Source organism: Columba livia, chromosome 4 (assembly GCF_036013475.1).
Source record: "Columba livia isolate bColLiv1 breed racing homer chromosome 4, bColLiv1.pat.W.v2, whole genome shotgun sequence".
Lineage (NCBI taxonomy): Eukaryota > Metazoa > Chordata > Aves > Columbiformes > Columbidae > Columba > Columba livia.
In genome coordinates this window covers 8,975,048-8,996,108 of record NC_088605.1, presented here as the reverse complement: position 1 = coordinate 8,996,108, position 21,061 = coordinate 8,975,048, and the positions used below count along the sequence as shown (strand labels likewise).

General features: G+C 44.4%; 1 long non-coding RNA gene across 1 annotated transcript in view; it reads left to right on the top strand.

Moving 5' to 3' along the window:
* The first annotated feature begins 1,590 nt into the window (after positions 1–1,590).
* Positions 1,591–21,061, top strand: part of LOC110359467 (uncharacterized) — a 59,308-nt gene continuing 39,837 nt past the window's right edge. Inside the window, exon 1 of the long non-coding RNA XR_002414653.2 lies at positions 1,591–1,787. This is a non-coding gene — a long non-coding RNA (uncharacterized LOC110359467). The remainder of the gene's footprint in view (positions 1,788–21,061) is intronic.

Genomic DNA, 21,061 nt, shown 5'->3' with positions numbered 1-21,061 from the left:
GATAATACAAATTCCCCATGCCAGTGCCAGAAGAGGAGCATCTGGGATGCCTTTATGCTGTCTCTAGCTCTGGTACTTACTAACTCTCCATGGTAACTTCTCTTAGACGGGACTCCCTACCAGGAGGGAGTGCCTCACTCCCCTGAAGCTCTTGGAAAACTCAAGTTTAACTTCTCTGTGTCTCATTTTTCCTGTCTCCAAAGCACAGGTTGTACCACAAACCCAGCTCAACTCCAGATGTTTGACTGTTCCCAACCAAAACAGCTCCAGCACAACTGGTGTCGGCCACACTCTCATCAGCTTGCATCACCTATAGCTCTTACCCTTCCCCATGTCATCTCTCCCCCAGTGATTTATTTGTCCCTTCATGCTGTCACATCTTGATTGATGCCACAGCTGCTAAGTGCTGTGCCTTGTCTGGATGCTCCGTGTCGGGTGTGTTCTGTGCTTCGGCAAAGGTAATTACCAGTAGCAGAGAGCAAGAGGTTAATTCCAGCTCCTTTCCTCTGCCTGGACCAAGTGTAAATTCTCACTAGAAACAACTGTGCAAGCAGCTGCCACTCAGTACAGAAATTAATAATTCCAGTTTTAATAAAGCAAAATTTTTGTGCAGCAAATAACTGAGGTGGTAATATTTAAGGCTATTTTTGTGAGTTCGGAGTTAAGCCTTCTATATAGAGGTTTAAATACTGGTTATCTCAGTTCGTTTTCACCCCGTATGCATGATCTGAAGGAAGCAAATATTTCTAAAAGGGTCTAGAACAATAAGTCTTATTTTCAGACTGATGGAGAAATGTTAAATATTCATTGCCCTTGCTTTAATTAGTATTATGCTTCTAGTAAGGGGAATGAATAATATTTCCCTGTTTGGCACTTTGCTTCATTAAGCAAACTGCTTGCTCTTAAATCAATCTTAGTTGGCTCCTTCTGTGATTTAATGATTTTAGCTGTAGCCCCTAAAACCAGCAGGTGACTGGTACCATCAGAAGGGGGCAAAATTTATACAGGGAAATGAGGTTTTCCTCATGCCCATGATAGTTTCAGTTTGTCAGCAGGAGGCTGTGCACACACGCTCAGGTTAATTTGTACAGAGGTAAATGTGACCTGCACAGGGTGTGAGAGCTGCATTTCTGTCCTTCTGACTCAAAACACAGATGTCAAAAGGGACATGGACCAGCACAGACCCTGCAAGGCAAAGGTGCAGGTACATTCCCAGTGTTTTTAGAAGATCTCACCAATGCTACAGGATCACTGTTTATGGTACAGCTGTGATGCCTTTTACTCAGTCTTTCTCACCTGGCAGTAGCTCATCAATTACTGAGAACTTTGCACAATTTGGTGCTGCTAGTTATTTTTCAGGCATCATGAAGAGAAACAGGACATGGGTTCCATAGTCCAAGGGTTACACCTGATGGTCCAAAGCCAAGGTTAGTGTGCAAGTGCAACCCCAATGATCTCATTGTTGCTGTGGAGCTGGAGGAAAGCCTGAAGCAATAGCCACAGGTCTCAGGTAGTATTCAACAGGGCTACAGCTCCCAGCAGCAGAGGGACTGGGGGACTACCCAGCTGAAATGTTTTATTCATCCAGTGATTGCAACTAGACTCACCTAGAGACAGCTCATCTCCAAACCCCAGAGCCCTGAGGGGTGTAATCATGGCAGTTTGATTCTGCTGTGAAGCCCTTAATTGGAAAAGCAGCTGAAAATGCCCATCAAAAGCGTGTGGGAGATTGGAGCAGCATTGGGCAGCTGGCCAGGCAGAGCGTGGGTTGGTGCTGCCAGATTCCTGTAAGTACAGGAGTTGTGATGGTGATGTGGGAAATGTAAGATGTGAAGGATGGGTTTGGTGGCAGAGCCAGGGGCTGGGTCAGAAGCAGCTGTTGGGGATGCAGAGGCAGCAGGTGATAAGGAAATGTCTGGCTGAAACAGCTTTGCAAAAGGAGCTGCTTAAGGATCACATCTTTTATAAATTGTTTCCTTAATGGTGTTGGCAGGAAAAGCTGCAGTTTGCTGCTGGGAATTCCTCCTGTGCATTCCCCACTGCTGTGCCTGCTTGTTGTTTGGTCTGTGACCCGTGGTTACTGGTGAGCAGCCTCAGGTTGGGGTTTTGTCTGAGCTGTGGAGGGAGCAGGACCTGGCTGAACAAAGTGTGGGAGGTGGATATTCTCAGCAGGGCATAAGAGGCTGTTTCTTGAGCCAACAGTGGAGATAACATAGAGATCTTCTCAATTTCTGGGTTAAGAGGAGGGGGCTCAGGTGAACAGGCATACAAATAAAAAAAAATTAACTTTATAAAAAAAGATGTTAAACAAGCATATTAATGTTTGTTTGTCCTTTGGGCTGCAGGGGAAGAAAGCAGTGAGCTGTGTAGTTAAAAAGTTTAGCATTTTTGGCTGAAAAGTCCTGTTTGGGACTAACGCAGCTGGTGGTGGTGGCAGGAAGGGCTCAGCCCGGGAGGAGCAATAACGTAAAGCCTGATGAAAGAAAGGCACTTCTTTGGGAAGGATTTGCAGGTTGAGGTTGGATTAGGTAAAGAATCAACAGCAGGATCTCTAAAAAGTAATTTTTCTGATCAGCTCTATTCTGTGCATGTCTGCCCAGGCCGCTCACATTGACTTGATGCTGAACAATTTTTCTGATTTTTGAAAACTGCAACAAATTGCAAGCATATGTGCTTACCTTGAAACACTCATGCAGCTGCATGTCTGATTATAATTATACTCCTGTGAAAATTTTTGGTGGACTCAAGGTCTTAATCCCTGAAACCTCACTGATCACTTCACTGTACATGTGAGTTTGTGGTTGCAGGATTAAACCCTGCCTTCAGCTATGAAGCAATTAATTGTTATGAGAAGAAAACATGCAGGGGGTGGGGGAAGAAGGACCAGGTTAAAACACTTAGACTCTTAATGAAAGAAGATCTTGCACTACTGGTAGGTGTGTATTTCTGTCTTTAAGGCTTATTGCTGGGTAAGCGGCTGTCCCAGGCTCCTTGCTTATGAGGCAAAGGATGATTTACTCCGTGTGACACAGAGAGGGAAATGGAACCTGATTTTAATTCCAGCGTGCGTGTGCCAGAAGCGCTTTCCCCGGGGAGTCCGCACAGTTCATCGCTTTGGTTTGCAAAGTCCCTGGTAGCCACCGAGCTGCCCAAGCAGCGCTGTGCTTGCTGCAGGCAATTGACTTGTGTGGCTATGGGAACAGGAGCAAACCTCAGGTGACCACCCACCCAAAATTGCTATGGACCAAGCCAGGTGGGAACACTGTGTGAATGCGCAAGGAGAAAGCATGGGAAGGGAGGTTTGATTCTGAGTCAAAGACAAAGAAACAAGAAAAAAGGGATGAGTTGGTTCAAATACCTAGCTCTGAGTTCCGCTCCATGGGAGATGTTTCTGCTGAGGCTAGATTGGAAGAGTGTGGTGATGTGTGAGCACTTAGGAAAGGGATTGCATTGCCAGAAAGAAATTTCCCAGGTACCTCAAATGATCTTTACCAGCTTAGTTGTAGGTTTTTACACTCTTTCCACTTGTTTGGGGTTGTGCTAAGAGCCCTGCTCCTGTGAAAAGGATCTTCTTGTAGAAAGGATCTTTGCTTGGTTCTTCTCCTGAAAACCTTTTGGGATGATTCACTCAATCCCCCCAGAGCACACAACCGTGTAAAGATGAGGTTTTGTGGAGGACCATACCTTCTCCTGTTACTCTGATGTAAACATGAAGTTCAGAACTAAACCACACTGAAATCACCTGGTTATTGAGGAGGCCTCATCCACTCACTGATGGTCTGCCTGGTGATGGTGGATCTCATCTTTGTCTGGTGTAAATCAAGATCAACACTAGTTCACCTGTTAGTGGCATTATCCCCTTCTGTGAATGATTGCTATTCAATTGGAGCCAACTGAAAAAATAAACTGAACGTTGATGCCTTTTGCCTTCTTTCCTCAAAAAGGATGGGATAAAAGGGGACTTGCAAGAGGTAAGGGAAACAGTTTGGACCTGGCCCACAGCTCTCTGATCAGCAGAACATGATCCTCTGCTTTCAATAGGTTTTAGAGTAGTAAATAAGGTTTGGTATTGGCATTGTAAATGTATGGAATAGCATTTAGCTGCTGCAGCCATTATGTTCTAAGGGTACACAAAAAATAAAGCTGGATTTTTCCTCATTCACTTCATCTGAATATTTGGGAATGGAGGAAAACAAGACACTCTTTGGCATCTGGGCTTTTCTTCCCATCTGGCTGTGTCTTCAGAAATGGTCTGTGAGCCCTTCTCAAGATGGAGAGATGTAGCTGGAGCAACCACAATTCCTGGGACATGAGGATGGGCATCTCTGATAGCTTGGGGTTTGTTTGTTTGTTTGTTTTTCCCCAGAGCTCTGTCCTACATAATTTATCTGTTTTCAGTTTCTCTGCCAATACTGTCTTGTTGAAGCGGGCAAGCTGACCTGTAAGGGCAGCAGGAGGCGGTTGCTGTCCCATGGTCTTGTGTGACCACTGACCTGCATGTGGTATCTCTGCTGGGATGTTTGATGCCCATATTTGAACGAATATATTGCAGACATTCAGGATGTTCTGCCAGAAGCCCCAATGGTTTGGCAGATTTCCTGAAGCTCATGCCCCTTCTTGCTTTCATTGATGTCCGTCTTAATTATTTTATATATGCTGTTCCTTGCTGCATGAAAGAGTGTTTCCACAGTTCTGAATGTGTGAGAAGGAGCCTTTGTTGTCTGTTATTACTCATGTAATTAGACGGTACTGGTAACTTTATGTAAAGGAATATGAAAATAATTAGGTTGCTTTTGGCCAAGCTCATTGCAAACATCAGAAACCCCTGAATTCAGATTAATTTCATGTTTTTCTGGGGTTGCTGTAGTCTTTGGATGAGTTTAGGTGGTTAGGTTGATGGTACAGCCAGTTTCTTTAGGGCTCTCTGTCCCTTTGTTGTTACATATCAACCTCTTAAATCATTAATTGAGTCACTACCATTAATAATGGCTGGGAAACATTCTAATAGTTAAAACTAGACTAGCACACACATTTTAACAATCTGCAGTGAAAATACTTGTCACCAGCTCTGCTAACAGTGGAGTGTGTAAGTCTTAAACAAAAACGGCTCTATGGGAGTAAAGAAACAAATGGAAGGCTTGCTGTTTTATGAGCTCAACAAGCTACATTTCACTCTTGTCTCTTTCCCATTCTGCATAGCAATGTATGCCCTATTTCCAAAATGCTCATGTAAACAATGGGGAGCAAAGCCTTTTGTGTGGCTTTTGCTAAGGTTGCAAGTTGTGTGGGCAACGCAACTCAAGGGAATTTCAATGAGATTTGCTAGTCTGTGTGCTTATGCACAGGGAAGTATTTCATAACTCATATTCTGTCTTAATTGACTTATTTTTTTGCACACAGTAATTTATATGAAGGCAAAAAGGGAAAGTACTTTGACTAAACAGTTAAGACTGTCTTTGAAGAACCCAAGGATGTTTTGTCTGGGTAGATTTATTCATTCTGTAATTAAAACACTTTGCAAATATGACATACTCCAGAAGTTGCAAACCACTGCCACTACTTCGTGCTCTGAAGGTCTCTTTCCATTAGTCAACGTTCTGCTCTGAATTGTACATTGTGCATTGTTTTGGAGACCACTTGAATTTTTTTTATATTTATTTTGATGTTGAGTCTTCACCATTTGGCTCCAGATGTTGCTGAAGTTCAAGTTCCCATTGCCTGTGCTGTGTCCTCATTTGTTATCGATGTATCTACAGCTGTTGCTTTATTATGAGAGTAATGAGGGACTTAAATACCACTTGAAACATCCAAATAGATGTGCAATTAAAACTACTACCTCCTTTACATTGTGCAACAAATACGCCAGACAAATTGTGTGTGTGTACGCGCGTCTGGCAGCTCTGGACAGTAAGATCTGAACGTAAGCAAAGTATTGGAGCTACAACAAGTTTATGCTGGGTGCTCCAGTAGAACGTGAATGTGGCTTTCCATCTACTTTGCAGGGCTGAACACCTGCACATTCTTGTTTCCTCCCCCCGTCTCCCCAAGCAGTGCAATGTCTGTTTTTTACGTACTTGTAGCAGCTTCAGAAAAATGCAGATCTTACCATAGCTGATAGAATCTCACACTGCGTAGATGGCAGGCAAGGAAAAAAATACAAACCAAAACCATACACACACACAATAAAACAACCCCAAACAAAAGCACTTTGACCATCTCCTACAAGGTGTGACATTTATGCTCTTACAATGAGTTTCAACAGTATATGAGATTGGGAAGGAGGCTGGGTAAAATGTTTCCTTTTCAACTTTTTGCATCTCTGCAGTTTTGAAGGAGTCAGTGCATTTCCTATAAGAAGGAGGTAATACTGTTGTCTTTCCTCCTCTCTACCTTTGCCTACAGAGGCAATAATGTGAAGCTACAGTTGTCATCTTGACTACAGGACCATGGGAGCAAGGTGTAGGGTAGAGGTAGAGGCCAAGTGGTACCATGTGGGTCAAAGCTGACACAGGAGGGTCCCGTTGGGAAATGGGAGCAAAACCACTGCAGCCACAACCTATTGGTAAGAAAAATACCATCTGAAACAAGAAACTAAGGCTCATGGGTGTATTAATGAGCTATGTTGGAGTGATGGCATTGTGAAGCTCTTGGGCTAACCAAGGCAGGGTGCCTGATCCCTGTCATGGAAGAAGTGTTGTGTAGCAATGATGTGCAGGCCAGGAAACATCCATATTTTGTGTATGAAGGTCTGTCTTGCACATGAATTTGAATGCATTCTGTTAAATTTTGAAGTTTTACAGTGTTTCAACATGTGGATACATGGTCTCAAGCTCCTACTGGTACTAAATAAAGAGCCTGTTGAAGTATATAGGATAAAAGAAAGTAAATAGAAGAATATGGAACAGGTTTTAACACAATCAATCGAACATCTACCAACAGCAACCACACTCTTCCTGGACTGACTAGTTCCTACTGTGTTGGATTTGTTTATTGATATAATTTTGTGCTACCATGCAATTGTAGCAGCAGAACCTGGCCAGAGATCCCTCTCTGGAGGACCCATGTGGTTAAGCTGAACAAGCCTGGTGCTTGGAAGTGGTGGATTTACATATGTTGGAGTATGTGGTTATGGTCAAAGTGAGCAGGTGTATCTAAGAGGGCTGAGAGAGGTCTCCTGAGTGGTATTGGTGACTTGTGAAAAATGGAGACCCTTGGGAATGGCAACCAGTCTATGGTGGCCAGTGAAGTGGCTATCCTGGATCTCAAGGAGCTTTATTGTAACTTCAACGATGTCTGCTTACCTGATGTGCTGACAGTGGAGGGGTGGCTTCATGGGCCCTGTTCTGGGAGTAAGAGCCGTGTTTATTCTTTGGCATCCTTTTGAAATAGGCAAGGAGTATCACTAACATTTACAACTCACCAGTGAAGAATGGGGACACAGAGCTCAGAGGTGGGACCTTTGGGGAGTTTCCTATGGGGGAACCCAGACACCAAGCTTGGTGTGAAGAGCTCCCTTTTCTTGGGAAGATACTTAGGAGCAACAGGAAAGATGGGCCTTAAGAACTTGGACATTGAGACTACTCTCTCTTCCTTTCCCTGTTGCAAGAACAGCTCAAGATGCTTCACCTTGTCTCTGAAACCTCAGATATGAACTTTCTTAAACCCATCAGCCGACATTTTTCTGTGGCATAAAGTGTGAAACCCCCCACTTTTGTACATAAGAGGAGGACCCGGGGAAGCCCTACTGCGCAGAAAGTCTGACAGTATTCTAGAAGAGACTGGACAACACCCTCGAATACATGGTGTGAACTGTGGGGTTGTCATGTGCAGGGACAGGAGTTGGACTTGATGATCCTTGTGGGTCCCTTCCAACTCAGGGCATTCTATGGTAAGGTGACTGCCCCAGGAAACCCTGTGAGTGGTAACAGAGGCATCTCTGGTGCCATTGGCATCAGCACGGCCTTTTGTTTTTCTCTTGGCAAACACCAGTGGTGCCAGTCTCCTCAGTGAGAGGATGTGAAGAGGGGGTCTGTGAAGTGGGGTGTGAGGTTGGGGTCCCCGTGAGCCCAGAATGATCCTCATGGCAGAGCTCCCCACCAGGGAGAGCCTCTGTGCTGAACCTCCTTCCCATCCACACTGCTGCAGTTGCTGCTCTGGAGAACTTGCTGCTTTCAATCTCATAATGTGCTGCCCAAGCAAATGTAAAATATTTAATCTGGCATTGCCAAAGGGGTGCTTTATGACTTATGCCAAATTACATTATATAAACATAATTAAAGGGTTAGCTTTGTTTGAATCTGTCATTCTAAGCAATAAAGATGTCAGATAATTTAGTGTTACATTTTGATACTCACCCTATTAAGCTAATAAGTGTTTTTGTGTGTTCATGTATGTATATGCAAGCAGTGTACGTGGAGTCAGGGTTTTTTTTTAAAGGTGGCAGAGTCTGATGATGTTGCTGATGGACTCTGGGAACATTGTCTGCTACAAAACTGGCTTCAAGTGTTTGCTTTTGACCCTGGATGCCTGTGCTTCCCCAAACTGTTTGGGTAGGCTGAGAGGGGCAGGGGACCCCCACAATGTACCCACAGCAGTGAGGGTCTGGCGAGGAGCACGGAGGTGTGGGCACAGCTGCTGGGGCAGAGTTGGGCATCTCTGGGGGAGATGTTTGTATTAAAGGTGGGACGTGACTCCTGTAAACCAAAAACTGTCAGGCTGCAATGACCAAGGTTTTAACAACATGAAACAGTAAAAATGACTGATGCTTCTGATGAAAACAATTTTTTTTTAATGAGTCGCCTCTTCTGCCCTATAGACCCTTCATGCCTGATTTATTTCATTTTGCCCAGTAGCAGGTCATGTCCACTTCTCCTGTGCACGTCATCAAAGGCCCACCACTTCAGCCAAGTCTTGTTTTTGAGGCAAAGGAACAGAGATGTGCCTAACTGGCTTTTTGAAGCTGGGGGAGAATTTGGCTGGGTACTTGCTGGTGTTGTGGGTACCAGCCGTGAGCATCCCTGGTGCAGTGTGGGATGGAGCAGAGCAGTCACCAGAGCCTGGGGTACATCTGCCCTTCACTGGTGGGGACCTGATGTGGTTTCAGCTCCCACTGGTTCTGCATTGAACCTCTGTGCTGAGCCTGGTTCAGGCTGATGTGCTGGGTACACACTAAGCTTCTGGAGTAAAAACTACCCTCCCTCCCCTGCATACTCTATTTCAAGACCTGCATTACAACCACTAAATCAATGGAAAAACAAACCCAAATCCTGCCAAGCACGAGGACAAATATTTTTGAGGTTATTTTAAGGTTTATAAAAAATACTAAACTGGAGAGTAAAATACACTTTACATGATTAAGCTGTCTTAATTTTATAGTCATGCACATGTATTCTTTACTGGGATATAGAAAGTAAAGATGCCTCTGAGTCTAAGACTTGTGTTATCAGTGTTGGAGAGTATTTATGAATTAGTAGGTGCAATTATCCTCTTAAAATCTGTTGTCAAGTTAGCTTTGTTTAAAGCTGGCTTTCCTTTTGGCTGCTGTTGAGTAAATGCACCGAGCCATAACATGCTGTTTGTTCACCTCTCCAGAATGGTGGGCGCACACAGTGCTGAATTTGTAATTCGTTCCTCATTCATATAGCATAAAGACTCCTATTTAATATTGAGAAGTTGCTGTTGGATACCTGAACAGCCTGGGCATACTAGAGGATTAAAAAAAAAAAAGTTAAATTAAAGACTAGGGCAAAAATAGATTCACTGGTTTTCTGTTTCAAACTAAACTCTTAAAAACCTCTTTCCCAAATTTCTTCCATTCCAGTTTTGGATCCAGTCCTAGATGCTGGGTCTGAAACCCCAAATTACACTGCAGTCTGTGCCCATGTTAGGGACAGGCTGGTTCAAATAGAAGATATAACCACACTGAAACCCAGGGAAGCTTTGGGACTCCTGCCCAGGTTCAGCAGAGCCCCTTTGCCTTGTGAGCCCTGTGCTGGACCCCCATATGTTCCCTCATAGCCTGTACACCCCTGCCTGACCCTCCCATGGCCAGTCTGGGTAAATATAATCTATTATGTAAATGTAATAAGATCTGCATTAGCTGCAATGACTAGTAGGGGTTAAGTAATTTATAAGTTCAATTAATAAACTAAACTTGGTGGGAGACCTGCAGCATTTCCCAGTTTTTCTCCAAGTATCACAACAAACCTCCTTGTTTGGGGAATGGTGTCTAGGGGGGTATCTGGCTTTCTCGTATGGGATTTGGTTTGGGCTCATCTCTACCCAAAATATTATTTTAACCACTCTTTGTATTTAATTTCCATACTTCTCCTTCAGTATGCTTTGAGAAAAGATTTTGCCAGAGACAGAAATGCTTTGAGCCCTGGAAAACGTTTTTTTTGCCGTGTATTTGGAAGGCAGTGTTTTGCTTGGCTTAGCTTGTGAAATACATGGTACAACCTGCATGAAATATTTGAGGCTGTGAGGAGACATGAGCAATTCTCAAAAGAAAAAAAAAAAAAGAAAAAAGTTATTTTTCATTCAATGGTCTCATTTGCTTATAGCCACACCCAGACACAAGGTGCAGGGCAAAGCAAGGAATAAGAGTTGATTTATGAACTTGTAAAATCAAAGTTGTTAGAAAGTTAAAAAGAAACAAAACAACCCTCCCCAAAAGCTCAGACTCATGGCAAGGTTTCTACATATGTGAGCAGGAATTAAACCATTAGTGTTTGATAAAAAATCATGAGGCTTTTGAAGAACCAGGGTTCAAGACAAGAGGTCCCAGGTTGTGAGGAAAAGGGCTGTCAAGCACCCCCATCCTCCCCTGGGTGGGCTTTTCCCACAGAGGGTTGAAACATGGGATAGAAGGGTGATGGGGAGCTTAATAGGGTCTTGGGATAATTTAGGTTGGCAGGGACCTCTCAAGGTTTCCACTCCAACCTCCAGCTCAAAGCAGGGTCATCAGCAAGTCATTGCCTCCTTGGGCTCCTCTGCAGTCCTTGGAGTGGCCAAGTGGTTCCCAACAAAGGTGTGGAGAAGAGATGGCAGAAGCAACTGAATCTGTCTCAACCCACTCCTTAGCACTGAGCCCAAAACAGTGTAGCCCCTGCGTTGTCCCATTTTAGCCTGGTGCTCCTTGAAGGTCCCAGCATGATGGGAGGCTTGGGGATAAAGCAGAGTTGTGGCCTCAGCCTGCAGCCCATGCCCGTTCCTCCATGCTGTGATGCAAAGGGGCTGTTTGACCTCGTGTCCAAAATGTGAGACTTTGATCTCCATCCATGGGGTTCTGTCTTTGCCAAGATTTTGCCTACAAGAAGAGATGGTGACAGTGAGCACTGTTCCGAAGTGGTGCGTTGTCGTGCTGCCTGCCAGCCACATGCTGGGTCAGGGCAAAGGGAACTGGCCATCATTTGTACCCCAATACTTGCAGGACACCCGAGCAAACCAGGATGATAATCCTACCTCTCTGATTTCTAAGGAAATGTAAGATGTGGGCAGAAGAAGGCAAGGCAGTGGTGGAGGAGGAGTTGGGATTGCTGTAAAACACAGCAGCCGTGGGATGTTGTTGACACCTCGGCACCACTCCTGCATGCAGCCGGTGGGCACTTTGTGCTCTAGTTTGCTTGTAGTTCATTGCTTAATGCCTTGCCTGGCAGTTTTCATGACATGTCTCCACCTGCAAGTGAATGTCTTCTCCTACAGCCCCTGGCAGAGCAGTGTCCTAGTTTAGAATGATTCTTGATGGGATGCTGAAGAAGGAGAACCAGGGCTTGGAGGGGCCAGCTGGTTCCTGGAACACCGTCCTCATTCCACTCAGGCACCTTTCCACTTGTCAGAGGAGTTTTTGTTTATTTTATTTCTTCAGAGCAGATAAAATATTAGGATGGCAATAAAATAGTAAAGCTGGGTGTCCATGGGCTCCTCGTGAGGTGCTGCTTGTTTGCAACTGAAAACCACTGATTTTATTTTTTTTTCTTAGATTGCTATGTGTCCTTTGGAGTCATCCTGGGGCGCTGCCAAGGGCAGTTTCTTCAGCTAAGGGCAAAGTGTGTGGATCTGTTAGCTGTGGGACAGATGGGATCAGTAACCTGGCAAGGTGCTGGTTTTGGGAGGTTTGCACAGCCAGTGATGGCATAGGCTACCCTCTTCCAGTGGCCTCTGTCTGGCACAGTGTAGGCTCCACACCAGCAGTTCAGCTGTATCCTGTGTCTCTTCAATGCCTCTTCATTTTGTTGCTTCCTTGCAAGGGTCTGACAGGCAGAACTAGTGTTTTTGAGGGGGAAAAGGAGATTTATAGACTTTTAAATTAAAAAGAAAAAAAAAGTGTCGCAATGAGTCTGACAGTGGCCAAAATGCCTTGACACCACCATTCCTGCCAGTAGCCCATCATGTGGGTGGAGCTACAGCTTGTCCTTCACAGCAGGTGGGTTTAGGTCCTTAGCATGTCCATGTGTTATTTCAGGAGGCTTCCAGGATTTCATTTTCCTCTGCAGGCCTCCACAACCGCAGTGCAAATCTAGTCAATAAACCCAAAAAAGGCTAGAAGCTGCACTTCTAGCAGGCAACGTTGGGGACCGGATGATGCCCACAGTTGTTCCTCTGGCTTTTCTTCTCAAAGCCTTTTTTTCCCTACAGCTGGGGCAAATCTCAGTAGAAACACAGGTGTTGCACTGGTATGAGTGAGAGCAAAACCACTAAGAAGACCCCAGAAGACAGCTGTTTGCTGTTACAGTCTGTCTGTGCTGGTTCCTCACGGCAGAGGCAGCTCCTCTAATCTTACTATCAACCCTTGAACCATCCAGGCTCGTCTCTGCAGCTCATCTCCAACTTGAACTTTTATCATAATTGCCAGGAAAAAACTTCCCTTTTGAGTGGAAGAGAAGTTGTCCCCATTAGGCTCCAGAAGCAGAGCATGTGTGCTGTGCCCTGGCACTTTTGCTGCAGGAGTCATTAAATCTGTTTAATTTGGCTGTGCTGGTGTGCCCGCTGTGTGGCAGGCGAGCAAGAACGGGTGCTCCAACACTTCTGCACCCTCATTACAGGAGAACTTGGGCTTCAGGAGGTGGAAGAAGGGAAATGGGAAACGGGAAATCCGCTCTCAGGGAGTGATGTCTTGCCATCACTTGATTGGGGTGTTTTAAATAACCCATTAGGGAGGAGGCAGGAGCATCACCTCCTGCCAGAGAGAGCGATTTGTTGCTGTTATCTAGTGAGCAGCTGCTGGATTTGGAGCCGTGCATGGAAGCTGCGGGGCCTGCAGGAGGATGGGCTTGGGGGATCAAAAAAGATGTTTTTACTTAGGAGAGGGGGAAACATTTAGCAGCTGAGACAAGTGCAGCTGGTCTCCATCAGCTGAGCCGTGAGGGGCGAGCCAGGAAGCCGACCTGCTCCCCAGGTGGGGGAAAGAGGAGCCTTCGCGGAGGCAATAGAACTCTCAGAGACTGTGGAATGGTTGCACAGCACAACACAGAAATGCTGTGTGTGATGCTCAGATCTCCTCAGGCTTGGGGTGGGATTCAGGAGGAGCAGGGCTGGGAATGGAGTGTCCAGGGATGAACAACATGAGGTGCACATCCCAAAATGCCCACTACTCGGTTAGAAGGGTGTTTCCACCTTCCTTGTCTTCATTGCTAATGGTGCAATGTCCTTGCAATTCCTCTTGGTTTAGTGCATGGCTTAGATACAATTTGGAAGAATTAATAAATGGGCAAAACCCCGCATACAGCTGCTTCAGCATAGTGAGCATGAGTCCCAAACAGATGCTGTTTTTAGCCAGACAGGTTCTGCCATCCACGCTTGGTTTGATCTTCCAAAACAACAGGGTGTGAACTTTGATATTTCCATGTTGTATGGCAAGAAATAACGTGTCTGTAACAGTTTTAATCCTGGGTATTACCTCTCCTCCAAACTCCAGAGATATACTGATATACACGCCCTGCCTTCCTGCATGCGGGTGGATAATTAGGAAGGAAAAATCCCGTCTGTATGTTCATACATGTCCTTCTAAGCAATCCCATTTTCCATTGGGATCAAGTGCAGCTGTTCTTGGGTATCCTGTGTGCTTTGCACTGCATCGTGCTCATAAACAAAAAGTGAGACAAATTTCAGTACCTAATCATCTTAAGCAAGAGAACTAAATGAGAGCTTCAGAGCCCTGTGCCGATGCAAGAATGAATAACAAGCCTGACTTTTCTTAGAGGAAATTTCAAGATGGTATAAATTGAATATATTGGGTTGAATGATCATGCAGATTCTTACCTTTGCTTTTTAAAATATCTTTTCAAGATAAAGGTAAAACCAGCAAATTAAATCCTCCAATTAAAATCCTTTTGGTTGTGGATATGAATAATATTTAGATGTTTCCATTTGGTAGCTACCCTTCCAAAACGGGGGTGCAGAGATCCATAGCCTACACCTCCAAAAGGTAATATTTCTTCCACTACCCTGCCATTAGCCTGGTCTGGTTCTCTGCTTCTCCCCAGGTCACCCTACCATGATTCAGGAATAAAAGACAAATCTAAGGCAGTTATAGGGAATTTTTCTCCCCTGCCCTCCCCCCCAAAAAAACAACAAACAAACCTGAGTTAATAAATTCATCTTTTTTTTTAAAAAAAAGCCTTATACCTTCTTCCAGGTGACTACCAACTGTTGACTGAGACAAGATAAGAACCTCTGGCCGGGTCAGAAGTGGTAATGCCTCTGTCTCTGCTTCAAGTTCAAGCTTAACTGACTTTTTGTGCCGTTAATTGAGTCATTAAGCATGTTGGACATGTGTTGAAATCTGAGAGTATAACAGGAACCCGTTCAGTGGTTAAAGACATTGGGGGGAAACTATACTTGAACTTATAATGAGATAATTCCAAAGTATCTTCACTGAAATTAATGGGTTTATTTTGGATTCATTCTCTTGTAGGTAGGAGGTTGGCAGCAGCAGGGGTAAGAAAGTGGCTTTCTCTGAAATCAGAGAGAGAAAGGAAAGAATACAAGCTAGGAAATGACCCAGAATTGGTTTCTTAAGAAAAATCCTCTCTTTCTATATCTTTTTAAATCTGATTTGACATTTTAGGGGAAAAAACAATTGTAGAAGATAAATGGAGTGGCAGAGAGGTGTGTGTGAGGGAGACAGGACTGGTTTGATTTAAAATTTGAGGTTGTTCACAGGGACTTCTCTGATGGCATTAAATTAAAAAAAAAAAAAGGGGGGGGGAGGAAGAAAGATGAAGAGGTTTCCCCTTGGATCCACTCCCCTTTCTCAGGCCACATGGCTGCGGGTCATGTCCAAATAAGAGACTGACGAGTGGTGCCATTCCCAGGTTGGGTTTAGGGTCCTTCTTCCATTCGGAGAGTTCAAACCCTGGTGTGCAGCAAATCCTCTGCTGTTACAGGGAATCCCAGCAACTGTAGCCCGTTTTCTCATGTGAATAAATTGGGACAAATTCCCAGGATTACTGTGATTGCAAGGCGTTTATCTTGTGTTACACCCTGGGCTGCAGGACAGGATGGTCCCTGTGCCCCGCTGTATAAGCAGCTGTGCCCTGCTGAAGCCCAAAGCTCTGAGGTTCCTGGGGACCACAACATTTTTGGGGTGACACATTGCTTTTTCTGTCCCTTGGTGCCAGGAGACATTGGATTAAATGCAGACAACTGTGGCTGGAGATGCTGCCTGCTGGGTTGGGTTTGATGTCTGTTGAGCTCCCAGCTTCCACAGCTTCTATAAGACACTGCCAGTCCACAAATACTATATAGAGCCTAATTTGACAGTTGTCTGGATGCTGCTTTTCATGTCGCTGGTGAAGTATTTGTTGACCCAGCCATTCTTGTAACCAATTTGCAATTTCTACCCGTTTCCACTATTGCATAAGAGATTTCCAGAAAAAAAATAAGTTGTTGGGTCAGTTGGATTATCTCACTGGTGTTTTGAATAATCCCCAGACATGTTGGGGTGCCTTATGAGACCATCAGCAATGTGTCCTCTTTCTTCAAAGGCTTAAATACAGAAATTCAGTCCTGCAAAGACCTCTGCAGGCACAGTGCATGATCCATTATAATGGGAATTGTAATGTTCTCAGGTATGGCTGTGAAGTATTTGCCAGATGATGGTATAGTAGATAGCATAGTGCTATAATTTCTGTTCAAGTGTATCCAAGTTGCTTTAAAAGGAAAAATAAAGCACTTCAACAGATATCAGCCCTGAGGTGGTCAGGCAGCAGGACTAGATGATTGTCATAGGTCACTTTCAACTGGAATAGTCTATTCTGTTCTACTCAAAATATGTAGGATTTGATATTTTGTTGTTCAATCCTGGACACACACAAATATGTTTGTGCTTATCATAGGAGTAGTGTGAAAAAAGGTAGGTCAGTTTAAAGTCTTCATTCCTTACTTTTAAGGTGTGTGTAATCCAAAACACTGCCATTAATGTGGCATTACTATGGGTGATGGTGTCACTTGGCAGTCCTAGGTAAATCACTGAAATGCAGGTAAATAGAACAACCCAACCCTTCCCCTGGCATCAGGCACTGAATACTGAACTGATAAAGCTTCATTTAAAGGACTCTGACAGGTATCTCTGTACTCAGGGGGTACATTTTGGCAGCAGAATTATTCAGGGGTAACCACTCACAAGGGTAATCAAACAGATGATAAGCCAGTTTGCACACAGAGCTCATGCAAAATGGGGGAAAAAAAGGTTATGCTTCGGCTGAAGGGAAGATGGGAGCCACTGGAAGGGGTGTTCAGCATACGGAGTGTGAGAGGTGTTGACTGGAGTGATGCTGGGTGCACATGAGCTGGATTTTGTGCACATGGATTTGCAAACAGATGGGTTCAGGCACTGCTGGTAACTCACCAGCCGAGCAGCTGTGCACGGGGAATACCTCTCTTGTGTTCAATGGGCAGGAAAAAAGGGTGGAAAACAAGTTAAATTACTTGCAAAGAATCAACCCCGTATTTATGCAATGGCAAATGGTTATTTTAAAGGCCAGTGAGAGATGTCCTTAGAGCAGGGAGTAGGTTATGAGATGGAACTGAATCTTAGTATGTACAAAGTCCTGGAAAGGAAAGGATATGCTTTCAAAGCAAGCGTGTACAGCTGCTCGCACTTGTTCACTAACCCTTCCAAAATGTGTCCCGTGGGCATTCCCACACAACATCAAGTGAATTGCTGATTCAGGAGGAAGCCACGTTGTTGAATGGCAGATGTTCAAGTTACCACTTGCTCTCTGCCCCCTTGAATGGTGAGGCTGCCAGAGCCTTGCTGCAAATCTGCCCTTCCCTCCCCTCTCTTCCAGTCCCCTCACCCACCCTGTCTTTGATACAAACACTTTGATTCATTTTTCACAAATGCAACCACATGTACATTAATGTGCATAGTAAAGAAAGACAGAGCATAGAAATACTGGTGGATGCTGCTAGGGTAGAAATTCCCTCAAGAAGGTGAACCTGGAGCATCTCTGCCCCCGTTATACACCAGATGACGGCCACAGAGCTGAGAGCGTTGCTGGAGTCTGTGCATCACTGTTACAGCCCCTGCCTAGAGGAAATGATGTTTTCTTCAATTTAAGAGGTGTAAAGTGCTCCCGCTAGTGCCAGTGAAGCGAGGACCAGAGGGACAGCCAGGTGCCCTCGGGGCATATGTGCACCTGGGAGGGAAGGGGAGCCCAGCAAGTGTGTTTGGGAAAGGTCCCTCAGGGAAGGGTGCCATGGATGAGCCTTTGGGATGGCACCAGTAGGGTTGTGACAAACCAGAGCTTGCTTTTCTCCATGAATATGGCACCTGGGGCTGATTCAACCTGCTCCTTTTCCCCTCATTACAATTTTTGTCATGAGATCGAGCTATTAAAATGTTAATACAAAATACACAGTGAATCCATAGCATGGTGTATGCCTCTGACCCGTACGATTTTTTCTCTCTGTATGCATAACACTATACCATGCCCTGGAGTGCCTATGCATTTATTCAAGGCTCATGAATTCAGGGAAAGACAATTTTTGTGTAACATTGGTCTGAATTTGAAGGGTTGAAGACACAGGGTCAAAAAATCAAACTGAAATTCACAGTATCTTTTTTGCTTAGTACTTTAAATGAGACCACATGATCCTCTTGTCCTTGGGAAAGATTGCTAAGAGACTAGAGCTGGCATTCTACTAGGTCTAAGGGAATCAGAGCTGTAAATTAGCATAACAAAAATAAAGTTCTGTAATTGTTTCCATTCTAATTCATTTTCAGTTAGCAACTTGTTACAGTTCTCAGATTTTGGGCTGAAATTTTCTGGGCTTGTTTTCCACCTGTGTGTATACTTATTTAAGCCAAATATAACTAAGGCATCTCTGCATTTCAGGAGAGGAAGGAAACTTTTCTCCCATTATTATTTCTTATAATTACCTCAGTGAATGTTGATAGAGCAGACACAGCTGGTTTTACATGTTGAAATGTGGCCTGGGAATGGTCCTTGCAAAGCGGTGCCTTTGTTAGAAGAATGCCATAAATCTGCTATAACATTGTAAGTTTGTGGTGCAGTAAAGTTGCTGTCAGGGAGCTGAGCTGCAAATGACTTCTGGAGTTCTTTGCTTAAAGATGTCTGCAAAAAACTCCTGTACAGAGCAAAAGTAATAAATAAATCGGTTTGTGTTGAGCCTGTGGAGGCTTCAGCTAAGGAAGGCTAGGTATTAATGCCTAATGAAAAGCATAGTAATAAACGTGATTGCTGTATACTGCTTAGAAACATCTGAGGTGGAGGGAAGAGGTTCCTGCAAGGAGCTGAAAAGCTGAACCTGCATTTCTTAGACTTTATGTTGGGCATCTCGGGGCTGTGACAATATCCTTGTGTGAGCCTTTGCATTGGGCACCTTCCATGGTCTGTGAGATAAGGAGGAGCATTATCTCATCTCTCCAGACTGTCTCATGGGGGTTGTTCTCCGCTGCATGAGATAACTTGTGTGCTGGGTAGATGTTGCAATACCATGGCCAAGCACGTCCCGTGCATGGGGCCTGGTATCACGCAGTTATTGCTGTTCTTTTTGGTTTCAGGATTTTTTGGAGGTCTTTTTTGTTTGTTTGTTGCTCAGTCCTGCAAAGCTAGCAGGTTCAATCAGCCAAAAATCTGGTCTCGGAGTTGCATCAGTTCCTCAGGAATACATATATATTTATTATTTTTATTGGAAAAGGTAACCTCAGGAAATTCTGCCCCCAATCCCCTGTGCCCCTGCTCCTTCTCTGTTGGATGCATCTCAGAGAGGAGTTGGTCTGTGGCGTCTCAGAGAAGACAGTCAGCCCAGGTCTGGCACCCTGTGACACTGAGCTGATAATGCTCATTTCTGTCAGTACAACCCAAGATTTTGCTTTATAACTATTAGCAACATGCCAGGAAGGATGGAGAGACCTAGAACTGAACTTGATTTAGGTGGATGACTTCAGGTCCATGTGGTGTCAGAAGCCTTATAATACACATTTGAACCCCAAAAGGTGTCTCTCCAGGTCACAGATCCACTGGCACAGGTCAAGAGAGCTGACTGGAGAAATGCAGGGTAGGAACATTGACAAAGCCTCCAGTTGTCATGTATGACAGTTAAAAACCTTTTGCTGGTAAAATCTGTTCACCAAAAGCCCTGTATAGCGCGTATAAAAGGCCATGAGCAGAGCATGTCTGATTTAGGAGGTTTTCCTCCAAAGTCTGGAGCTTTTTCAAGCTGCACAGCACAGGCTTCTGTCCAGAAAATCTCAGAAAAAACAAAAGTTATCCTGGAAGCCAGAGAGGACATCAGACAGCTTCTGAATTTCCTTTGATGGCCTTGTAGTGATTGTGCAGAACCACAGCTTGGATGGGGACACACCACTGCTGTGTGACCATGCAAAGAAACATAGCATTGATTTGCATAGCTGCAAACTTCAGTGAGATTTTCCAAGTGGAAGGACACAGGGTGTTGATAACCCTGGGAGGTTTCTGCAGGGATGCTCCTGCTGGCTGGAGCACCCCCATGGGCTGGGCTCTGCAGGAACCCATCGCACACCAGCTCTGCGCAATGGAACCCCCCGTGCTGCACCCACAGCTAAGGTGTGTTAATTGTGACCTCCTCCTTTTACATCTTATTTTAAGCATAGAATGTTTATAAAAAGCACTTGTGTGAGTCAGTCACCCATCTGATTACCTGGGGACCCACCTTCCCATCCCAGCTAAGCAGTTAGGCACACCTCTGCTGGCCTGTGCCCCTGAGTGTAGCTGAACCAGCATTAACAGTGATCTGCTCAACAAGGCACTGAGGGTGTCTGGTGGATTAATATAAAGTTAATGTCATTGTGTTGCTTCAATAAAATGGATTCATGTCTGCACCAGGTATATTTTCTAGTATATCAAAGCCAGACAGAATTAATTTCATGGGTTCATTCCAGTCTTAGTGCCATAGTTTTAAACCCAATATAAGATGTTCAAATAGTGATGGTAAAACCAGTGAAAACAGGTCTGAAAATCAGCCTTATTGCTTAAATTGCATTTAAATGCAGATTCTGACATTTGAGCTGGTGGAATTTTCCAGTGATACATAAAATTAGATCTTTGTATTTGTTTTTATTTGCTATCTGCCATTCATTTTGTTTGCCTTGGTTAAGTTTCCAATTTTCCTTTTATACAGCCTCTGCATACTGATTAAATGTACTTGGTGGGAACATTTTTGCTCAATGCCTGGTTTGTAGGAAGATGCTTTGCTAAGCTCAACCTGCACAGATCCCAGGCAAAGAGACTGTAAATAGCTGTCTTCACTGGAAACTTGGGATATTTTTTCCCCTCTTGAAATCAGATACACAAGCAAGTATCACAGCCTAACTGTACACCAGATAGAGCCAGGCTGATAGCCTGAGTGCTTCATTTAATGGTCAAAGTAGAAAATGCAGAGCTGGAAACTGTGTTCTTGCTTCTGACAATGATGGTTTCAGGAGTTTCATTCCATCACGTATCCCCCTCTGTGCCATTTAGACTAACTGTGATTTGCCTCTGCACACTTTCATGTGTCTTGCTTAGCTCAGCCTTGCAAAACTTAAAATCCTCAGACAATTCAAAAAGCTGCT